Source organism: Ranitomeya imitator, chromosome 4, assembly GCF_032444005.1.
Source record: "Ranitomeya imitator isolate aRanImi1 chromosome 4, aRanImi1.pri, whole genome shotgun sequence".
NCBI classification, from domain to species: Eukaryota; Metazoa; Chordata; class Amphibia; order Anura; family Dendrobatidae; genus Ranitomeya; species Ranitomeya imitator.
In genome coordinates, this window is record NC_091285.1 from 600,265,796 (window position 1) to 600,287,275 (window position 21,480).

Genomic DNA, 21,480 nt, shown 5'->3' on the forward strand with positions numbered 1-21,480 from the left:
GTAAGTTGTGGAGGAAAAACTTGACGTGCTAGAAAAAAACTGACTACATTTTTGGAATCAGCATGCCAATTTTAGTATAAATCAGCTCAAAAACCTAACTCAACAGAAATTTTTTTTCAAATTGTTCCCCTGTATTATTTTTCCGGATCTGCAGCGTTTCTGCACCCATTGACTTACATCGAGTCAGGCAAATCTGCCACAAAACCGCAGGTTTAATAAGATCTGCGGATTTGCTGCGGATGTGCCTGTGAGAAACGCTGCAGATCGGGAGGGGGAAGAGTGTGTGGGCGGAGAAGACGTGCGTGTCTGTGTGCGGGTGTTTGTGTGTCTCTGTGTGTATCTGCGGGACTGTGCAGGGGTCTGCAGGGCTGTGCGATGGTCTGCGGGGCTGTGCAAGGGTCTGCCGGGCTGTGTGTGTGTGTGCGGAGGTCTGCGGGGCTCTGTGTCTGTGTGTGCGGGGAGCCTGTGGGGCAGTGTGTGTCTGTGTGCGAGGTTCAAAAGGGCTGTGTGTGTCTGTGTGCGTGGGCTGTGTGTATGCGGAGCTGTGTGGGTGTGTGTGGGTAGGCATCGTCCGATGGAACTACTAGTCCCATCCGGCTATACCTGCTACAGTGACAGCAGTAGTCCCATCATCCGGCTACTGTGCTCGTGTTAAAAAAAAAAAAAAACACATACACACATATAGCCATACAGTACATACTCACCACACAGCTAATCCCCGAAGCCCTAGAACAGCTGTAAAAAAAATTACAAATAAAAAAACAACAGTATACTCCCTGATCCGACGCAGTTCAATTAATAATAATAATAATAATAATTTTTATTTATATAGCGCCAACATATTCCGCAGCGCTTTACAAATTATAGAGGGGACTTGTACAGACAATAGACATTACAGCATAACAGAAATACAGTTCAAAACAGATACCAGGAGGAGTGAGGGCCCTGCTCGCAAGCTTACAAACTATGGGGAAAAGGGGAGACACGAGAGGTGGATGGTAACAATTGCTTTAGTTATTCGGACCAGCTATAGTGTAAGGCTCAGGTGTTCATGTAAAGCTGCATGAACCAGTATGTAGCAGTACAGACACAGAGGGCTAATACTGCATAAAGTGTATGAGAACATGATGCGAGGAACCTTTTTTTTTTTTTTTTATTATAAATAGGCCACACAGGGATCGTTAGGTTAATGCATTGAGGCGGTAGGCCAGTCTGAACAAATGAGTTTTTAGGGCACGCTTAAAACTGTGGGGATTGGGGATTAATCGTATTAACCTAGGTAGTGCATTCCAAAGAATCGGCGCAGCACGTGTAAAGTCTTGGAGACGGGAGTGGGAGGTTCTGATTATTGAGGATGCTAACCTGAGGTCATTAGCGGAGCGGAGGGCACGGGTAGGGTGGTAGACTGATACCAGGGAGGAGATGTAGGGTGGTGCTGAGCCATGGAGTGCTTTGTGGATGAGGGTAGTAGTTTTGTACTGGATTCTGGAGTGGATGGGTAGCCAGTGTAATGACTGGCACAGGGTAGAGACATCGGTGTAACGGTTGGTGAGGAATATGATCCTGGCTGCAGCATTCAGGACAGATTGGAGTGGGGAGAGTTTGGTAAGAGGGAGGCCGATTAGTAGAGAGTTACAATAGTCCAGACGAGAATGAATAAGTGAAACAGTAAGAGTTTTTGCAGAGTCGAAAGTAAGAAAAGGGCGAATTCTAGAAATGTTTTTGAGATGCAGGTAAGAAGAGCGAGCCAGTGATCGGATGTAGGGGGTGAATGAAAGGTCAGAATCAAGGATGACCCCAAGGCAGCGGGCATGTTGCTTTGGAGTAATGGTGGAACCGCACACAGAGATGGCAATGTCAGGCAAAGGTAGGTTAGTAGAGGGAGAGAACACGAGGAGTTCAGTTTTTGACAGGTTTAGTTTCAGATAGAGGGAGGACATGATGTTAGAGACAGCGGTAAGACAATCACTGGTGTTTTCTAAAAAGGTCAGTGTGATATCGGGAGCAGAAGTGTATAATTGGGTGTCGTCAGCATAGAGATGGTACTGGAAACCAAATCTACTGATTGTTTGTCCAATAGGGGCAGTATACAACGAGAAGAGTAGGGGGCCTAGGACTGATCCTTGAGGAACCCCAACAGTAAGGGGAAGGTGAGAGGAGGAGGAACCAGCAAAACATACAGTGAAGCAGTAATAACGAGTGTCCCACAACAATCTCCCGTGGAGAGCTGTCACATCGGCAGAAGCGACCGCTCTCCAGGTGCTCCGGCGATACAATGACAGAAGGTATCCTTCCACACTGTATCCCTCCACCCCTGTGAGTACAGTGTAGTTCATACTGTCACTTGCGGCACTGCTGTGTGGGAAAATTTTCACGCAGCAGTCCCGTAAAGTGAGAGGCCAATGAAGCCTCAGTGATAACACAATGAAGCCCCAGTGATAACACTGCAGGAGCCATTGTCTCCTGCCAGTGTGTCACTGGAGGCCCTATAGAGCAGTGACATCTCCTGATGTGACATCTCTATAGGGGAGATTGTCGTGGGACACTCGTTATTTATTGGACTGCGTCGGACCAGGGAGTATACTGTTGGTTTATTATTTTTTATTTTTTGCAGGTGATCGAGGGCGTCGCAAGAATTAGGCGTGGGTGAGTATGGTAAAATTAAGAATATTAAAATACTTTTTTCCTGTCTTTATTTAACTGTTTCATTACTATAGGATTAGTAATGGATAGGTGTCTTATTGACGCCTCTCCATTACTTACTGGGCTTAATGTCACCTTACAATTAAAGGTGACATTAACCCCTTATTACCCAATATGCCACCACTATAGGGCAGTGGGAAGAGAGAGGCTAAGTGCCGGAATTGGCGCATCTTACAGATGCTCCATTTTTAGGGTGGCTAGGAACTGGTATTTGTAGCCAGGGGAGGGGGGCAATATCCATGGTCCCTTCCTAGGCTATGAATATCAGCCCGCAGCTGTCTGCATAACTTATAGGGGGACCCCAAGTTATTTTTTTGGGGGTCCCCATATTTTAATAGCCAATAAAGGCTAAATACACAGCTGCAGGCTGATATTCAAAGCCTGGGAAGATCCATGGGTATTAACCCCTTCCCAGGCTATAAAGATCGGACCCCAGTCGCTAGCTTTCCCTCTCTGGCGCAGAAAATTCCACGGGAGCCCACGCCATTTTTTTTCATTTAACCTTTACCCCCAAGGGTGGTTTGCACGTTAATGACCAGGCCATTTTTCACAATTCTGACCACTGTCCCTTTATGAGGTTATAACTCTGGAACGCTTCAATGGATCTTGGCGATTCTGACACTGTTTTCTCGTGACATATTGTACTTCATGATAGTGGTAAAATTTCTTTGATATTACCTGCGTTTATTTGTGAAAAAAATGGAAATTTGGTGAAAATTTTGAAAATTTCGCAATTTTCCAACTTTGAATTTTTATGCAATTAAATCACAGAGATATGTCATACAAAATACTTAATAAGTAACATTTCCCACATGTCTACTTTACATCAGCACAATTTTGGAACCAAAATTTTTTTTTGTTAGGAAGTTATAAGGGTTATAAGTTGACCAGCAATTTCTCATTTTTACAACACCATTTTTTTTTTAGGGACCACATCTCATTTGAAGTCATTTTTAGGGGTCTATATGATAGAAAATAACCAAGTGTGACACCATTCTAAAAACTACACCCCTCAAGGTGCTCAAAACCACACTCAAGAAGTTTATTAACCCTTCTGGTGTTTCACAGGAATATTTGGAATGTTTAAATAAAAATGAACATTTAACTTTTTTTCACAAAAAAATTCCTTCAGCTCCAATTTGTTTTATTTTACCAAGCCAAGGGTAACAGGAGAAAATGGACCCCAAAAGTTGTTGTACAATTTGTCCTGAGTACGCCGATACCCCATATGTGGGGGGTAAACCACTGTCTGGGCGCATGGCAGAGCTCGGAAGGGAAGGAGCGCCATTTGACTTTTCAATGCAAAATTGACAGGAATTGAGATGGGACGCCATATTGCGTTTGGAGAGACAGTTATGTGCCTAAATATTGAAACCCCCCCACAAGTGACACCATTTTGGAAAGTAGACCCCCTAAGGAACTTATCTAGATGTGTGGTGAGCACTTTGACCCACCAAGTGCTTCACAGAAGTTTATAATGCAGAGCCGTAAAATAAAAAATCATATTTTTTCACAAAAATGATCTTTTCGCCCCCAATTTTTTATTTTCCCAAGGGTAAGAAAAGAAATTGGACCCCAAAAGTTGTTGCGCAATTTGTCCTGAATACGCTGATAACCCATATGTGGGTGTAAACCACTGTTTGGGCGCATGGCAGAGCTCGGAAGGGAAGGAGCGCCATTTGACTTTTCAATGCAAAATTGACTGGAATTGAGATGGGACGCCATGTTGCGTTTGGAGAGCCCCTGATGTGCCTAAACATTGAAACCCCCCACAAGTGACACCATTTTGGAAAGTAGACCCCTTAAGAAACTTATCTAGATGTGTGGTGAGCACTTTCACCCAACCAGTGCTTCACAGAAGTTTATAATGCAGAGCCGTGAAAATAAAAAAATTTTTTTTTTTTCACAAAAATGAATTTTTAGCCCCCAGTTTTGTATTTTAATAAGGGTAACAGGATAAATTGGACCCTAAAAGTTGTTGTCCAATTTGTCCTGAGTACGCTGATACCCCATATGTGGGGGGGGAACTGCTGTTTGGGTGCATGGCAGAGCTCGGAAGAGAAGGAGCGCCATTTGGAATGCAGACTTAGATGGATTGGTCTGCAGGCGTCACGTTGCATTTGCAGAGCCCCTGATGTACCCAAACAGTAGAAACACCCCACAAGTGACCCCATATTGGAAACTAGACCTCCCAAGGGACTTATCTAGATGTGTTGTGAGAACTTTGAACCCCCAAGTGTTTCACTAGTTTACAGAGCCGTGAAAATAAAAAATCTTTTTTTTTTCCACAAAAATGATTTTTAGCCCCCCCAAATTTTTATTTTCCCAAGGGTAACAAGAGAACTTGGACCCCAAAAGTTGTTGTCCAATTTGTCCCGAGTACGCTGATACTCCATATGTTGGGGTAAACCCCTGTTTGGGCGCACGGGAGAGCTCGGAAGGGAAGAAGCACTGTTTTACTTTTTCAACGCAGAATTGGCTGGAATTGAGATCGGACGCCATGTCAGGTTTGGAGAGCCCCTGATGTGCCTAAACAGTGAAAACCCCCAATTCTAACTGAAACCCTAATCCAAACATACCCCTAACCCTAATCCCAACAGTAACCCTAACCACACCCCTAACTGACACACCCCTAACTCTAATCCAAACCCTAATCCCAACCGTAAATGTAATCCAAGCCCTAACTTTAGCCCCAACCCTAACCCTAACTTTAGCCCAAACCCTAACCCTAACTTTAGCCCCAAACCTAACCCTAACTTTAGCCCCAACCCTAACCCTAACTTTAGCCCCAACCTTAACCCTAACTTTAGCCCCAACCCTAACCCTAACTTTAGCCCCAAACCTAACCCTAACTTTAGCCCCAAACCTAACCCTAACTTTAGCCCCAACCCTAACCCTAACTTTAGCCCCAACCCTAACCCTAACTTTAGCCCCAACCCTAACCCTGATGGGAAAATGGAAATAAATACATTTTTTTTAAATTTATTATTTTTTCCTAACTAAGGGGGGGGGATGAAGGGGGGTTTGATTTACTTTTATAGCATTTTTTATAGCGGATTTTTATGATTGGCAGCCGTCACACACTAAAAGACGCTTTTTATAGCAAAAAAGTTTTTGCGTCTCCACATTTTGAGACCTATAATTTTTCCATATTTTGGTCCACAGAGTCATGTGAGGTCTTGTTTTTTGCGGGACGAGTTGACGTTTTTATTGGTAACATTTTCTGACACGTGACAGTTTTTGATCGCTTTTTATTCCGATTTTTGTGAGGCAGAATGACCAAAAACCAGCTATTCATGAATTTCTTTTGGGGGAGGCGTTTATACCGTTCCGTATTTGGTAAAATGGATAAAGCAGTTTTATTCTTCGGGTCAGTACGATTACAGCGATATCTCATTTATATCTTTTTTTATGTTTTGGCGCTTTTATACGATAAAAACTATTTTATAGAAAAAATAATTATTTTGGCATCGCTTTATTCTCAGGACTATAACTTTTTAATTTTTTTGCTGATGATGCTGTTTGGCGGCTCGTTTTTTGCGGGACAAGATGACGCTTTCAGCGGTACCATGGTTATTTATATCAGTCTTTTTGATCGCGTGTTATTCCACTTTTTGTTTGGCTGTATAATAAAGCGTTGTTTTTTGCCTCTTTTTTTTTCTTACGCTGTTTACTGAAGGGGTTAACTAGTGGGACAGATTTATAGGTTGGGTCGTTACAGACGCGGCGATACTAAATATGTGTACTTTTATTGTTTGTTTGTTTTTTTATAAAGAAATGTATTTATGGGAATTTTTTTTTTTTTTTTTTTACACATGTGGAAATTTTTTTCTTTACTTTTTTACTTTGTCCCAGGTGGGGACATCAGAGATCGCTGATCTGATAGTTTGCACAGCACTCTGTCAGATCAGCGATCTAACTCACAGCACTGTAGGCTTACCAAGCGCCTGCTCTGAGCAGGCACTTGGTAAGCCACCTCCCTCCCTGCAGGACCCGGATGCCGCGGCCATTTTGGATCCGGGCCTGCTGCAGGGAGGAGAGATAAGAGACCTCTGGGGGTCTCAGGGAAGCACGCAGGGAGCCCCCCTGCATCCTGCGCGATGCTTCCCTGTACCGCCGGCACACTGCGATCATGTTTGATCGCGGTGTGCCGGGGGTTAATGTGACTGCTCCTGGCACATTGTGCCGGATGTCAGCTGCGATAGTCAGCTGAAATGCGGCTGATCGCTATGACGTACTATCCCGTCGGTGGTCATACGGGCCCACCCCACCTCGACGGGATAGTACGTCATATGTCAGAAGGGGTTAAAGAATAATGTTTACACGCACAGCTAGATAGATAGATCTATAGATAGAAAATACCAAGCCTGATGTTTAGTAATAGACATAATAAAATGGTACATAAAGTGTTAAATACACACACACACACACACACAAAATCTGCGTTAGGTACGGGGTCACACTTGCGAGAAATACACACAAGTCTCGCACTTCAGTACCCGGCACTGCCGCCGACACTGGGACCAGAGCATTCAGCTGCACAGAAGTACAAGCAGCAGCACCATCCGGTCCCAAGTGGCGGCGGCAGTGCCAGGTATTGAGGTGCGAAACTCGTGCGAGTTTCTCACAAGTGTGACCTCGGCCTTAAACGCAATATGTTTAACCCCTTTACCCCCAAGGGTGGTTTGCACGTTAATGACCAGGCCAATTTTTACAATTCTGACCACTGTCCCTTTATGAGGTTATAACTCCGAAACGCTTCAACGGATCCTGGTGATTCTGACATTGTTTTCTCGTGACATATTGTACTTCATGATAGTGGTAAAATTTCTTTGATAGTACCTGCGTTTATTTGTGAAAAAAACGGAAATTTGGCGAAAATTTCGCAATTTTCAAACTTTGAATTTTTATGCAATTAAATCACAGAGATATGTCACACAAAATACTTAATAAGTAACATTTCCCACATGTCTCCTTTACATCAGCATAATTTTGGAACCAATTTTTTTTTTTGTTAGGGAGTTATAAGGGTTAAAAGTTGACCAGCAATTTCTCATTTTTACAACACCATTTTTTTTTAGGGACCACGTCTCATTTGAAGTCATTTTGAGGGGTCTATATGATAGAAAATGCCCAAGTGTGACACCATTCTAAAAACTGCACCCCTCAAGGTGCTCAAAACCACATTCAAGAAGTTTATTAACCCTTCAGGTGTTTAATAGGAATTTTTGGAATGTTTAAATAAAAATGAACATTTAACTTTTTTACACAAAAAATTTACTTCAGCTCCAATTTGTTTTATTTTACCAAGGGTAACAGGAGAAATTGGACCCAAAAAGTTGTTGTCCAATTTGTCCTGAGTACGCTGATACCCCATATGTGGCAGTAAACCACTGTTTGGGCGCATGGGAGAGCTCGGAAGGGAAGGAGCGCTATTTGACTTTTCAATGCAAAATTGACAGGAATTGAGATGGGACGCCATGTTGCGTTTGGAGAGCCACTGATGTGCCTAAACATTGAAACCCCCCACAAGTGACACCATTTTGGAAAGTAGACCCCCTAAGGAACTTATCTGGATGTGTGGTGAGCACTTTGTCCCACCAAGTGCTTCACAGAAGTTTATAATGCAGAACCGTAAAAATAAAAAATCATATTTTTTCACAAAAATTATATTTTTGCCCCCAATTTTTTATTTTTCCAAGGGTAAGAGAAGAAATTGGACCTCAAAAGTTGTTGTCCAATTTGTCCTGAGTACGCTGATACCCCATATGTGGCAGTAAACCACTGTTTGGGCGCATGGGAGAGCTCGGAAGGGAAGGAGCGCAGTTTGACTTTTCAATGCAAAATTGACAGAAATTGAGATGGGACGCCATGTTGCGTTTGGAGAGCCACTGATGTGCCTAAACATTGAAACCCCCCACAAGTGACACCATTTTGGAAAGTAGACCCCCTAAGGAACTTATCTAGAGGTGTGGTGAGCACTTTGACCCACCAAGTGCTTCACAGAAGTTTATAATGCAGAGCCATAAAAATAAAACAAAATTTTTTTCCCACAAAAATTATTTTTTAGCCCCCAGTTTTGTATTTTCCCTAGGGTAACAGGAGAAATTGGACCCCAAAAGTTGTTGTCCAATTTGTCCTGAGTACGCTGATACCCCATATGTGGGGGGGAACCACCGTTTGGGCGCATGGGAGGGTTCGGAAGGGAAGGAGCGCCATTTGGAATGCAGACTTAGATGGAATGGTCTGCAGGCGTCACATTGCGTTTGCAGAGCCCCTAATGTACCTAAACAGTAGAAACCCCCCACAAGTGACACCATTTTGGAAAGTAGACCCCCTAAGGAACTCATCTTGATGTGTTGTGAGAGCTTTGAACCCCCAAGTATTTCACTACAGTTTATAACGCAGAGCCATGCAAATAAAAATTATTTTTTTTTCCACAAAAATTATATTTTAGCCCCCAGTTTTGTATTTTTCCAAGGTTAGCAGGAGAAATTGGACCCTAAATGTTGTTGTCCAATTTGTCCTGAGTACGCTGATACCCGATATGTGGGGGGGAACCACCGTTTGGGCGCATGGGAGGGCTCGGAAGGGAAGGAGCATCATTTGGAATGCAGACTTAGATGGATTGGTCTGCAGGCGTCACATTGCGTTTGCAGAGCCCCTAATGTACCTAAACAGTAGAAACCCCCCACAAGTGACCCCATATTGGAAACTAGACCCCTCAATGAACTTATCTAGATGTGTTGTGAGAACTTTGAACCCCCAAGTGTTTCACTACAGTTTATAACGCAGAGCCGTGAAAATAAAAAATCTTTTTGTTTTCCCACAAAAATTATTTTTTAGCCCCCAGTTTTGTATTTTCCCAAGGGTAACAGGAGAAATTGGTCCACAAAAGTTGTTGTCCAATTTGTCCTGAGTACGCTGATACCCCATATGTTGGGGTAAACCCCTGTTTGGGCACACAGGAGAGCTCGGAAGGGAAGGAGCACTGTTTTACTTTTTCAACGCAGAATTGGCTGGAATTGAGATCGGACGCCATGTCGTGTTTGGAGAGCCCCTGATGTGCCGAAACAGTGGAAACCCCCAAATTATAACTGAAACCCTAATCTAAACACACCCCTAACCCTAATTCCAACGGTAACCCTAACCACACCTCTAACCCTGACACACCCCTAACCCTAATCCCAACCCTATTCCCAACTGTAAATGTAATCTAAACCCTAACCCTAACTTTAGCCCCAACCCTAACTGTAGCCCCAACCCTAACCCTAGCCCTAACCCTAGCCCTAGCCCTAATGGGAAAATGGAAATAAATACATTTTTTTTTATTTTTCCCTAACTAAGGGGGTGATGAAGGGGGGTTTGATTTACTTTTATAGCGAGTTTTTTAGCGGATTTTTATGATTGGCAGCCGTCACACACTGAAAGACCCTTTTTATTGCAAAAAATATTTTTTGCAATACCACATTTTGAGAGCTATAATTTTTCCATATTTTGGTCCACAGAGTCATGTGAGGTCTTGTTTTTTGCGGGACAAGTTGACGTTTTTATTGAAAACATTTTTGGGCACGTGACATTTTTTTATCGCTTTTTATTCTGATTTTTGTGAGGAAGAATGACCAAAAGCCAGCTATTCATGAATTTCTATTGGGGGAGGCGTTTATACCGTTCCGCGTTTGGTAAAATTGATAAATCAGTTTTATTCTTCGGGTCAGTACGATTACAGCGATACCTCATTTATATCATTTTTTTATGGTTTGGTGCTTTTATACGATAAAAACTATTTTACAGAAAAAATAATTATTTTTGCATTGCTTTATTCTCAGGACTATAACTTTTTTATTTTTTTGCTGATGATGCTGTATGGCGGCTCTTTTTTTGCGGGACAATATGACGCTTTCAGCGGTACCATGGTTATTTATATCTGTCCTTTTGATCGCGTGTTATTCCACTTTTTGTTCGGCGGTATGATAATAAAGCGTTGTTTTTTGCCTGTTTTTTTTTTTTTTTTTCTTACGGTGTTTACTGAAGGGGTTAACTAGTGGGACAGTTTTATAGGTCGGGTCGTTACGGACGCGGCGATACTAAATATGTGTACTTTTATTGTTTTTTTTTTTTTATTTAGATGAAGAAATGTATTTATGGGAATAATATTTTTTTTTTTTTTCATTATTTTGGAATATTTTTTTTAATTTTTTTTACACATTTGGAAAATATTTTTTTTTACTTTTTTACTTTGTCCCAGGGGGGGACATCACAGATCAGTGATCTGACAGTTTGCGCAGCACTCTGTCAGATCACTGATCTGACATGCAGCGCTGCAGCCTTCACAGTGCCTGCTCTAAGCAGGCTCTGTGAAGCCACCTCCCTCCCTGCAGGACCCGGATCCGCGGCCATCTTGGATCCGGGGCTCGAGCAGGGAGGGAGGTGAGGAGACCCTCGCAGCAACGCGATCACATCGCGTTGCTGCGGGGGGCTCAGGGAAGCCCGCAGGGAGCCCCCTCCCTGCGCGGTGCTTCCCTGCACCGCCGGCACATCGCGATCATCTTTGATCGCGGTGTGCCAGGGGTTAATGTGCCGGGGGCGGTCCGTGACCGCTCCTGGCACATAGTGCCGGATGTCAGCTGCGATAAGCAGCTGACACCCGGCCGCGATCGGCCGCGCTCCCCCCGTGAGCGCGGCCGATCGGCTATGACGTACTATCCCGTCCAGGGTCAGATAAGCCCAGGGCACCTCGACGGGATAGTACGTCTAAGGTCACAGAGGGGTTAATTAAAAAAAAAAATGGCATGGGCTCCCTTGCAGATTTCTGCGCCAGAGAGGGAAAGCCAGTGACTGTGGGCCAATGTTTACACCCTGGGAAGGGGTTAATACCCATGGATCTTCCCAGGCTACGAATATCAGCCCACAGCTGTATATTTAGCCTTTCCTGGCTATTAAAAAAGGGGGACCCCTCCAAAAAAATGAAGTGGGGTTTCCCTATAATTAGTAGCCAGAAAAGGCTATGCAGACAGCTGCGGGCCGATATTCATAGCCTCGGAAGGGGCCATGGATATTGGATCCCCCCGGCTACAAACACCAGTTCACAGCCGTCCCAGAAATGGCGCATATCTAAGATGCGCCAATTCCGGCACTTAGCCTCTCTCTTCCCAATGACCTGTAGCGGTGGCATATGGGGTAATATTTGTGGGGTTGATGTCACCTTTATAAGGTGACAACCAGCTGCCTTAGTAATGGAGAGGTGTCAATAAGATACCTATCCATTACTAATCCTATAGTTGTTACATGTTAAATAAAGACACAGCCAGAATAAAGTATTTTAATTAAATAAAACACTAAACACAGTTTACCTTCTTTATTGTTCTCCTAATCCATGCAATGATCACCTGTAAAAATAAAATAAAATAATAAACCAACAGTATACTCCCTGTTGCAATGCAGTCCATTTAATAACGACTGTCCCACGATGATCTCCTCTATAGAGCAGTCACATCAGGAGATGTGACTGCTCTATGTTCCTTCAGTGACACACTGACAGGAGATAATGGCTCCTGCAGTGTTATAACTGAGAGTTCATGCTCTCACTTTACGGCGTTGCTGCCGATGTGACAGCTCTCCACGGGAGATCGTCGTGGGACAGTCGTTATTAAATGGATTACATCGAACCAGGGAGTATACTGTTGGTTTATTATTATTATTTTTTTTTTTTTACATGTGATCGAGGGCGTCGGGGACTAGGTTATTGGTGAGTATATACTGTGTATGTTTGGGGGTTTTTTACACTTGAACACAGTAGCTGGATGATGGGACAACTGTCCCATCAGCAGCTACCTGTCACTGTAGCAGGCATGGCCGGATGGGAATAGTAGTCCCATCGGACAATGCCTGCCTACATATAGACACACACACACACACCCCCGCACACACACACACACACACACACACACACACAGCCCCGCACACACACGGATACACAGACACCCGTACATCTTCTCCGCCCACACACAGTCTCCACCCAGTTTCTTCCTCCTCCCGATCTGCAGTGTTTCTCGCACACAACTCCACAGATCTTTTTAAACCTGGGGTTTTGCTGCGGCTTTGACTGGATCAATGGAAGTCAATGGGTGCAGAAACGCTGCAGATCCACAAAAAGAATTGACATGCTGCGGAAAATAAAACGCTGCAAATCCTCGCATTATTTTCCGCAGCATGTGCACAACAAATCTCAATTTCCCATTGACTAACTTTGCTTATGCACTACACTGCGGATTTTATGCAATTCCGCGCTTTCAACAAGGCTGTGGAAACGCATCAAAATCCACAAAACCTAACAGTAAAATGTGCACTACAGTATGGCGCTCCTTGCCTTCTGAGTTTTGCACTGTGCCTGAAGTGTCATTCCTGGTTACATGTATGGTATTGGAGTAACCAAGAGAAATTGATCAACAAATTATGAGGTCCATTTTTCCTATTATACCTTATAAAAATTAAAAATTTTGGGCAAAAACAACATTTTAGTGGTAAAAATGTAATTTTTCTTTCTTGACCGCCCAATGGCATAAAAATCTGCGAGGCACATGTGGTGTCAACATGCTCACTGCACTCCTAGATTAATTCATTGAGAGCTGTAGCTTGTAAAATGAGGTCACATATTGGGTGTTCCACTGTTCTGGTACCTTAGGTGCTCAGCAAAAGTGACATGGCACCCTCAAATCAATGCAGCAAAATCTGAACTCCAATATGGTGCTTCTTCCCTTCTGAGCTTTGCACTGTGCCTCAAAAACTAATTTCCCCCTACATATGGCATATCAACGTACTCAGGAGAAATTGTACAACAAATTGTATCACTCATTTTCTCCTAATACCCCTTCTGAAAATTAAATACTTGGGGCCAAAATAACATTTTAGTGGTAAAATGGTAATTTTCTATTTACTCAGCACAATGGTATAGAATTCTGTAAATGGCCTGAAGGTTAAAAATGATCACTGCACCCCTAGATGAATTCCTCGAGAGGTGTAGTTTCCAAAATCGGGGTCACTTGTGGGGGTTTACGCTGTTTTGGCATGTCAGGGGCTCTTCAAATGCGACATGGTGTCCGCAATCTATTTCAGCCAAAATTGTGCTTCAGAATTCAGTTGTTTCTCCTTCCATTCTTAACCCTGCCGTGCAGTTTTCCACCACATATTGGGTATTGATGTACTCAGGAGAAATCACACAACAAATTGTATGGTCCACTTTCTTATAGATTGTAAGCTTGCGAGCAGGGCCCTCAATCCTTTTGGTATCTGTTTTGAACTATGTGCTTATTATTATGCTGTAATGCCTATTGTCTGTACAAGTGCTGCGGAATATTTGGGGCTATAGAAATAAAATTATTATTATTATTATTTTGTTACCCTTGTGAAAATTAAAAATTTGGGTCTGAATCAATATTTGTGTGGCAAAAAGTACAATTTTCATTTTTTCATTCCACATTGCTTTAAAGGGAACCTGTGACCAGAAAAAATGCTATAAATCTGCAGATATGGGGTTAATCAGCAGGTTAACACGGTTAGGCTATGTGCACACGTTGCGGATTAGGCTTAGGAATTTCTGGTGCAGATTCTGCATCTCTTGGCAGAAAACGCAGGTGCTGACTTGTTGCGGTTTTTGTGCGGATTTTGGGGAGATTTGCCGCGGATTTTGTGTGGATTTCATGCGTTTTTTACCCCTGCGGATTCCTATAATGGAATGGGTACAAAAACGCTGCAGATCCGCAAAAAAGAAGTGACATAAAGTGACATGCTACTTCTTTTAATCCGCAGCGTTTCCGCAGGGAATTTTCCACACCGTCAGCACAGTATTTTTTTTTACCATTGATTTACATTGTACTGTAAATCACTTGCGGATCTGCAGCGTTTCTGCACCACAAAAAACCCTGCGGATCCACAACGTGTGCACATACCCTTTTTATGCTGGCCGCCACCTGCACTTCCAGGGATTCAAGCTTCAGGAGGCTAATTTGCATATTCCAGGTGCCTTCTGGGAGAAGCGAAGTCTCCCTAAGCTAGAAGATCGTTGGGTACAGCCGGGACCAGCTGCTTCGAAAGCATCACCAAACCAGGGATTCAAGCTTCAGGAGGCTAATTTGCATATTCCAGGTGCCTTCTGGGAGAAGCGAAGTCTCCCTAAGCTAGAAGATCGTTGGGTACAGCCGGGACCAGCTGCTTCGAAAGCATCACCAAACCAGGGATTCAAGCTTCAGGAGGCTAATTTGCATATTCCAGGTGCCTTTTTTTTGCCGAATTTTTGCCTGTAGGACATTATTGCAAGAGAGCTTGGCTGAGTAGATTACACAAGAAGGAAAACACACAGCAAGTCAGCAGGATCTAGGAGCAACATGGCAGATGTGACAACCTACATGGTGAGCTGCAGCATGTGCTACATGTTCACAGATCGACCAGAAGAAGAATCCAATTTCACCTGTCAGAAGTGTAGACTAGTGGCCCTTTTAGAAGAAAAGGTGCGGGGTCTGGAGGAAAGAATAGCAACTTTGAAACTCATCAAAGAGAATGAAGACTTTCTAGACAGAACAGAAGCAGCTCTACTGGTCACAGAAGGTGCAAAAAGTGTCAGAGAACCTCCAAAAGCAGATGAGTGGAAGCATGTGACCAAAAGAAGCAAGAAGACCATGGAGAAATCACCAACCACACAACTGAAGAACCGATATCAAATCTTTGTAGAGGATGAAGATGGCACACCTAAGAATGAAGCAATACCAGCAAGCAAAAAAGAAAAGGGCACACAGCAACAAGTGACAGCAAAAAGTACAGCCAAGAAGCAACGAAGAGTGGTGGTGGTGGGAGACTCACTACTGAGAGGCACCGAAGCAGCCATCTGCAGACCGGACATAACTGCAAGAGAAGTATGCTGCCTTCCAGGTGCGATGATCAAGGATGTGACCGATAGGATACCAAAGCTCTTCAGCTCCAAGGACGTCCACCCATTTCTTCTGATACATGTTGGCACCAATGACACGGCAAGGAAGGACCTACCGACAATCTGCAAGGACTTTGAAGAGTTGGGGAAGAAAGTAAAGGAACTGGATGCACAGGTAGTTTTTTCTTCTATCCTTCCAGTAGACGGGCATGGCACCAGGAGATGGAACAGGATCCTTGATGCAAACAACTGGCTAAGACGATGGTGCAGACAACAAGGATTTGGATTCCTGGACCACGGTGTGAATTACTGGTATGATGGACTCCTCGCCAGAGACGGACTACACCTCAACAAACCTGGGAAACACACATTCGCCAGAAGACTCGCTACACTCATCAGGAGGGCGTTAAACTAGAAGAAGAGGGGACGGGAAGAAAAACATTAGACTCGAACAAAGACGACCCAGGAAAACATACTCAGAAGGGAGGTAAGAACATTTCTAAAACAATCCACAGTGAGGAGATTGGAACAAAACAAAATCCTCTAAACTGCATGCTCGCAAACGCCAGAAGCCTGACAAACAAGATGGAAGAACTAGAAGCAGAAATATCTACAGGTAACTTTGACATAGTGGGAATAACCGAGACATGGTTAGATGAAAGCTATGACTGGGCAGTTAACTTACAGGGTTACAGTCTGTTTAGAAAGGATCGTAAAAATCGGAGAGGAGGAGGGGTTTGTCTCTATGTAAAGTCTTGTCTAAAGTCCACTTTAAGGGAGGATATTAGCGAAGGGAATGAGGATGTCGAGTCCATATGGGTTGAAATTCATGGAGGGAAAAATGGTAACAAAATTCTCATCGGGGTCTGTTACAAACCCCCAAATATAACAGAAAGCATGGAAAGTCTACTTCTAAAGCAGATAGATGAAGCTGCAACCCATAATGAGGTCCTGGTTATGGGGGACTTTAACTACCCGGATATTAACTGGGAAACAGAAACCTGTGAAACCCATAAAGGCAACAGGTTTCTGCTAATAACCAAGAAAAATTATCTTTCACAATTGGTGCAGAATCCAACCAGAGGAGCAGCACTTTTAGACCTAATACTATCTAATAGACCTGACAGAATAACAAATCTGCAGGTGGTCGGGCATCTAGGAAATAGCGACCACAATATTGTACAGTTTCACCTGTCTTTCACTAGGGGGACTTGTCAGGGAGTCACAAAAACATTGAACTTTAGGAAGGCAAAGTTTGAACAGCTTAGAGATGCCCTTAATCTGGTAGACTGGGACAATATCCTCAGAAATGAGAATACAGATAATAAATGGGAAATGTTTAAGAACATCCTAAATAGGCAGTGTAAGCGGTTTATACCTTGTGGGAATAAAAGGACTAGAAATAGGAAAAACCCAATGTGGCTAAACAAAGAAGTAAGACAGGCAATTAACAGTAAAAAGAAAGCATTTGCACTACTAAAGCAGGATGGCAGCATTGAAGCTCTAAAAAACTATAGGGAGAAAAATACTTTATCTAAAAAACTAATTAAAGCTGCCAAAAAGGAAACAGAGAAGCACATTGCTAAGGAGAGTAAAACTAATCCCAAACTGTTCTTCAACTATATCAATAGTAAAAGAATAAAAACTGAAAATGTAGGCCCCTTAAAAAATAGTGAGGAAAGAATGGTTGTAGATGACGAGGAAAAAGCTAACATATTAAACACCTTCTTCTCCACGGTATTCACGGTGGAAAATGAAATGCTAGGTGAAATCCCAAGAAACAATGAAAACCCTATATTAAGGGTCACCAATCTAACCCAAGAAGAGGTGCGAAACCGGCTAAATAAGATTAAAATAGATAAATCTCCGGGTCCGGATGGCATACACCCACGAGTACTAAGAGAACTAAGTAATGTAATAGATAAACCATTATTTCTTATTTTTAGTGACTCTATAGCGACAGGGTCTGTTCCGCAGGACTGGCGCATAGCAAATGTGGTGCCAATATTCAAAAAGGGCTCTAAAAGTGAACCTGGAAATTATAGGCCAGTAAGTCTAACCTCTATTGTTGGTAAAATATTTGAAGGGTTTCTGAGGGATGTTATTCTGGATTATCTCAATGAGAATAACTGTTTAACTCCATATCAGCATAGGTTTATGAGAAATCGCTCCTGTCAAACCAATCTAATCAGTTTTTATGAAGAGGTAAGCTATAGACTGGACCACGGTGAGTCATTGGACGTGGTATATCTCGATTTTTCCAAAGCGTTTGATACCGTGCCGCACAAGAGGTTGGTACACAAAATGAGAATGCTTGGTCTGGGGGAAAATGTGTGTAAATGGGTTAGTAACTGGCTTAGTGATAGAAAGCAGAGGGTGGTTATAAATGGTATAGTCTCTAACTGGGTCGCTGTGACCAGTGGGGTACCGCAGGGGTCAGTATTGGGACCTGTTCTCTTCAACATATTCATTAATGATCTGGTAGAAGGTTTACACAGTAAAATATCGATATTTGCAGATGATACAAAACTATGTAAAGCAGTTAATACAAGAGAAGATAGTATTCTGCTACAGATGGATCTGGATAAGTTGGAAACTTGGGCTGAAAGGTGGCAGATGAGGTTTAACAATGATAAATGTAAGGTTATACACATGGGAAGAGGGAATCAATATCACCATTACACACTGAACGGGAAACCACTGGGTAAATCTGACAGGGAGAAGGACTTGGGGATCTTAGTTAATGATAAACTTACCTGGAGCAGCCAGTGCCAGGCAGCAGCTGCCAAGGCAAACAGGATCATGGGGTGCATTAAAAGAGGTCTGGATACACATGATGAGAGCATTATACTGCCTCTGTACAAATCCCTAGTTAGACCGCACATGGAGTACTGTGTCCAGTTTTGGGCACCGGTGCTCAGGAAGGATATAATGGAACTAGAGAGAGTACAAAGGAGGGCAACAAAATTAATAAAGGGGATGGGAGAACTACAATACCCAGATAGATTAGCGAAATTAGGATTATTTAGTCTAGAAAAAAGACGACTGAGGGGCGATCTAATAACCATGTATAAGTATATAAGGGGACAATACAAATATCTCGCTGAGGATCTGTTTATACCAAGGAAGGTGACGGGCACAAGGGGGCATTCTTTGCGTCTGGAGGAGAGAAGGTTTTTCCACCAACATAGAAGAGGATTCTTTACTGTTAGGGCAGTGAGAATCTGGAATTGCTTGCCTGAGGAGGTGGTGATGGCGAACTCAGTCGAGGGGTTCAAGAGAGGCCTGGATGTCTTCCTGGAGCAGAACAATATTGTATCATACAATTATTAGGTTCTGTAGAAGGACGTAGATCTGGGTATTTATTATGATGGAATATAGGCTGAACTGGATGGACAAATGTCTTTTTTCGGCCTTACTAACTATGTTACTATGTTACTTCACTAAACGCTCTGGGGAGAAAATGAACTTTATTCTCCAGGGAGGGTAAAGTTTCAATCACAGGGGCGGCATCGGCGTTGGTTCAGTGAGCGGTAGCTGTAAGGCTGCTTTCACACATCAGTTTTTTGCTATCAGGCACAATCCGGTGACTTTTGAAAAAAAGCAATCCGGCAAAAGTTGCCGCCGGATCCGTTTTTTCTCATAGACTTGTATTATGGGAGGTGGAGCCGCATATTCATTACTGTAATGTGCGGCACCATGTGACCGCTCATACAGGACAAGCAGCGACGCTGAGAAGATGTAAGCGCCGAGGGAGCTGGGTAAGTATTTTAATTCCAGCGGGGGGCGCACAGGGGGTGGGAGGGGGCCGATTACCGGCAACTTTATTTTAAAAGCAAAAATAAATAAAAAAAAAAAAGATTCATTCCTTCTTTCCAGCAAACGCTGCTGGAGAGAAGAAATGAATGGGGCTTCAGCACCACACGCGGGGGGACAGCGCTTACAGTAGCGCTGTCTCCTGCACGGCAAACTGACTGCACATGGACAACATCCGTGTGCGGTATGTGACTTTAATGGGTCCGTGTGATCCGTATGATCCGTGCGCTCCCACGAACACTGACATGTCTCCGTGTTTTCCAAACGGACACACGGTCCGTGAAAACACGCTGACATGTGCAGAGACACATTGATTTTAATGTGTCTACGTGAGTCAAGTGTCTCCGGTACGTGAGGAAACTGTCACCTCACGTACCAGAGCCACTGACGTGTGAAACCGGCCTTAGGCCTCTTTCACACTTGCATTTTTCAGCTTCCGTCACAATCCGTCGTTTTTTGCGAATGCAGGATCCTGCAAAAACATTTGCATTTGCATTTATTAGCGACGGATTGTGATGAATGGCCATCCGTTTCATCCGTCGTGCACTGGATCCGTCGGAAAATAACGGTCCGTCGTGCGGAGAAAACGTTCAGAGGAACGTTTTCTCTGCACATCGGAAATTTGGTCAGCGACGCTGCCAGTCGTCGCCTATAATGGAAGCCTATGGACGCAGGATCCGTCGCTGACCGTCACACACAGGAATCCAGCGACGTATCACGTTTTTCCCGGAAAGATTTTCAGATCCGGAAAAAAGTAAGTCTCTCTCTCTCTCACAGCACAAACGACGCATCCGTCATTACACTGGATGCGTCACACACGTTTTTCACGATTTTCATAACGTACGTCGACATGTCATTTTACTGCACAACGACGTACAGCAGACGACGCAAGTGTGAAAGAAGTCTTACCCTATAGCTGCAGGTAAATGACGTTTTGATTTTTTTTCGGGTGACATTCCATTTAATTCCTGTGAAGCACCTGAAGGGTTCATAATCTTCTTGAATGTGGTTTTGAGCAGCTTGAGGGTGCAGTATTCAGAATGGGGTCACTATTGGGTATTTTCTATCATATAGACCCCTCAAAGTGACTTCAAATGTGAGGTGGTCCCTAAAACAATGGTTTTGTAAATTTTGCTGGAAAAATAAGAAATTGATGCAAAATTATAACTCTTACAACTTCCTAACAATAAAATTCCAAATGTTGCTGCTGTAAAGTAGACAAGTGGGAAATGTTAGCTATTACATCGTTTGTGAGGCGTGACTCTCTGGTTTAAGGGCGTACAAATTAAAGGGAACCTGTCACCCCGTTTTTTCAGATTGAGCTATAAATACTGTTAAATAGGGCCTGCGCTGTGCGTTACTATAGTGTATGTATAGAGTTTGCATCTCGGCTTTGGGAAAATGGCCGCCGCGATCTCTTGTGCGCACGCGCGGCATCCCGCGGCCATTTTCCTGAAGCCCCGTGCAGCAGAGCACTCCATCTGCGCACGCGCGGCCCCAGGAAGATGGCCACCCCCACCGATGAAAGGGATGACAGCGCAGATCGCGCGCTGTGTCTTCACGTGGGCGCAGGGAATTCGGACCTTGGACATGCGCACACCACTACGCCACCAACGGAAAGCTGGGGAAGAAAAGAGCGCTGTGAACACGCCCACCTGACCAGACCAGCCTGATTGACAGGCGAAAACGGCGACTTTGGTAATGTATTTCTCAGCATACATGGGGAATCGGGGTACACTACATACACTATAGTAACGCACAGCGCAGGCCCTATTTAACAGTATTTATAGCTCAATCTGAAAAAATGGGGTGACAGGTTCCCTTTAAAAGTTTGAAAATTGAGACATTTTCACCAAAATTCCAATATTTTTACAGATAAATGCAAAAAATATCGCCCCAAACTCACCACTTTCATGAAGTACAATAAGTCATGAGAAAACGATCTCCGATCCGGTGAAGCGTTCCAGAATTATTACCTCATGAAGTGGCACTGGTCAGAATTGTAAAATGCGGTCTGGTCATGAAGAGGGGTGAAGGGG

The 21,480-nt window shown here is 43.6% G+C and overlaps 1 protein-coding gene across 2 annotated transcripts in view; it reads right to left on the reverse strand.

Moving 5' to 3' along the window:
* LOC138676852 (uncharacterized) overlaps positions 1-21,480 on the reverse strand; it is a 98,433-nt gene that overhangs the window by 12,698 nt on the left and 64,255 nt on the right. The window lies entirely within an intron of this gene.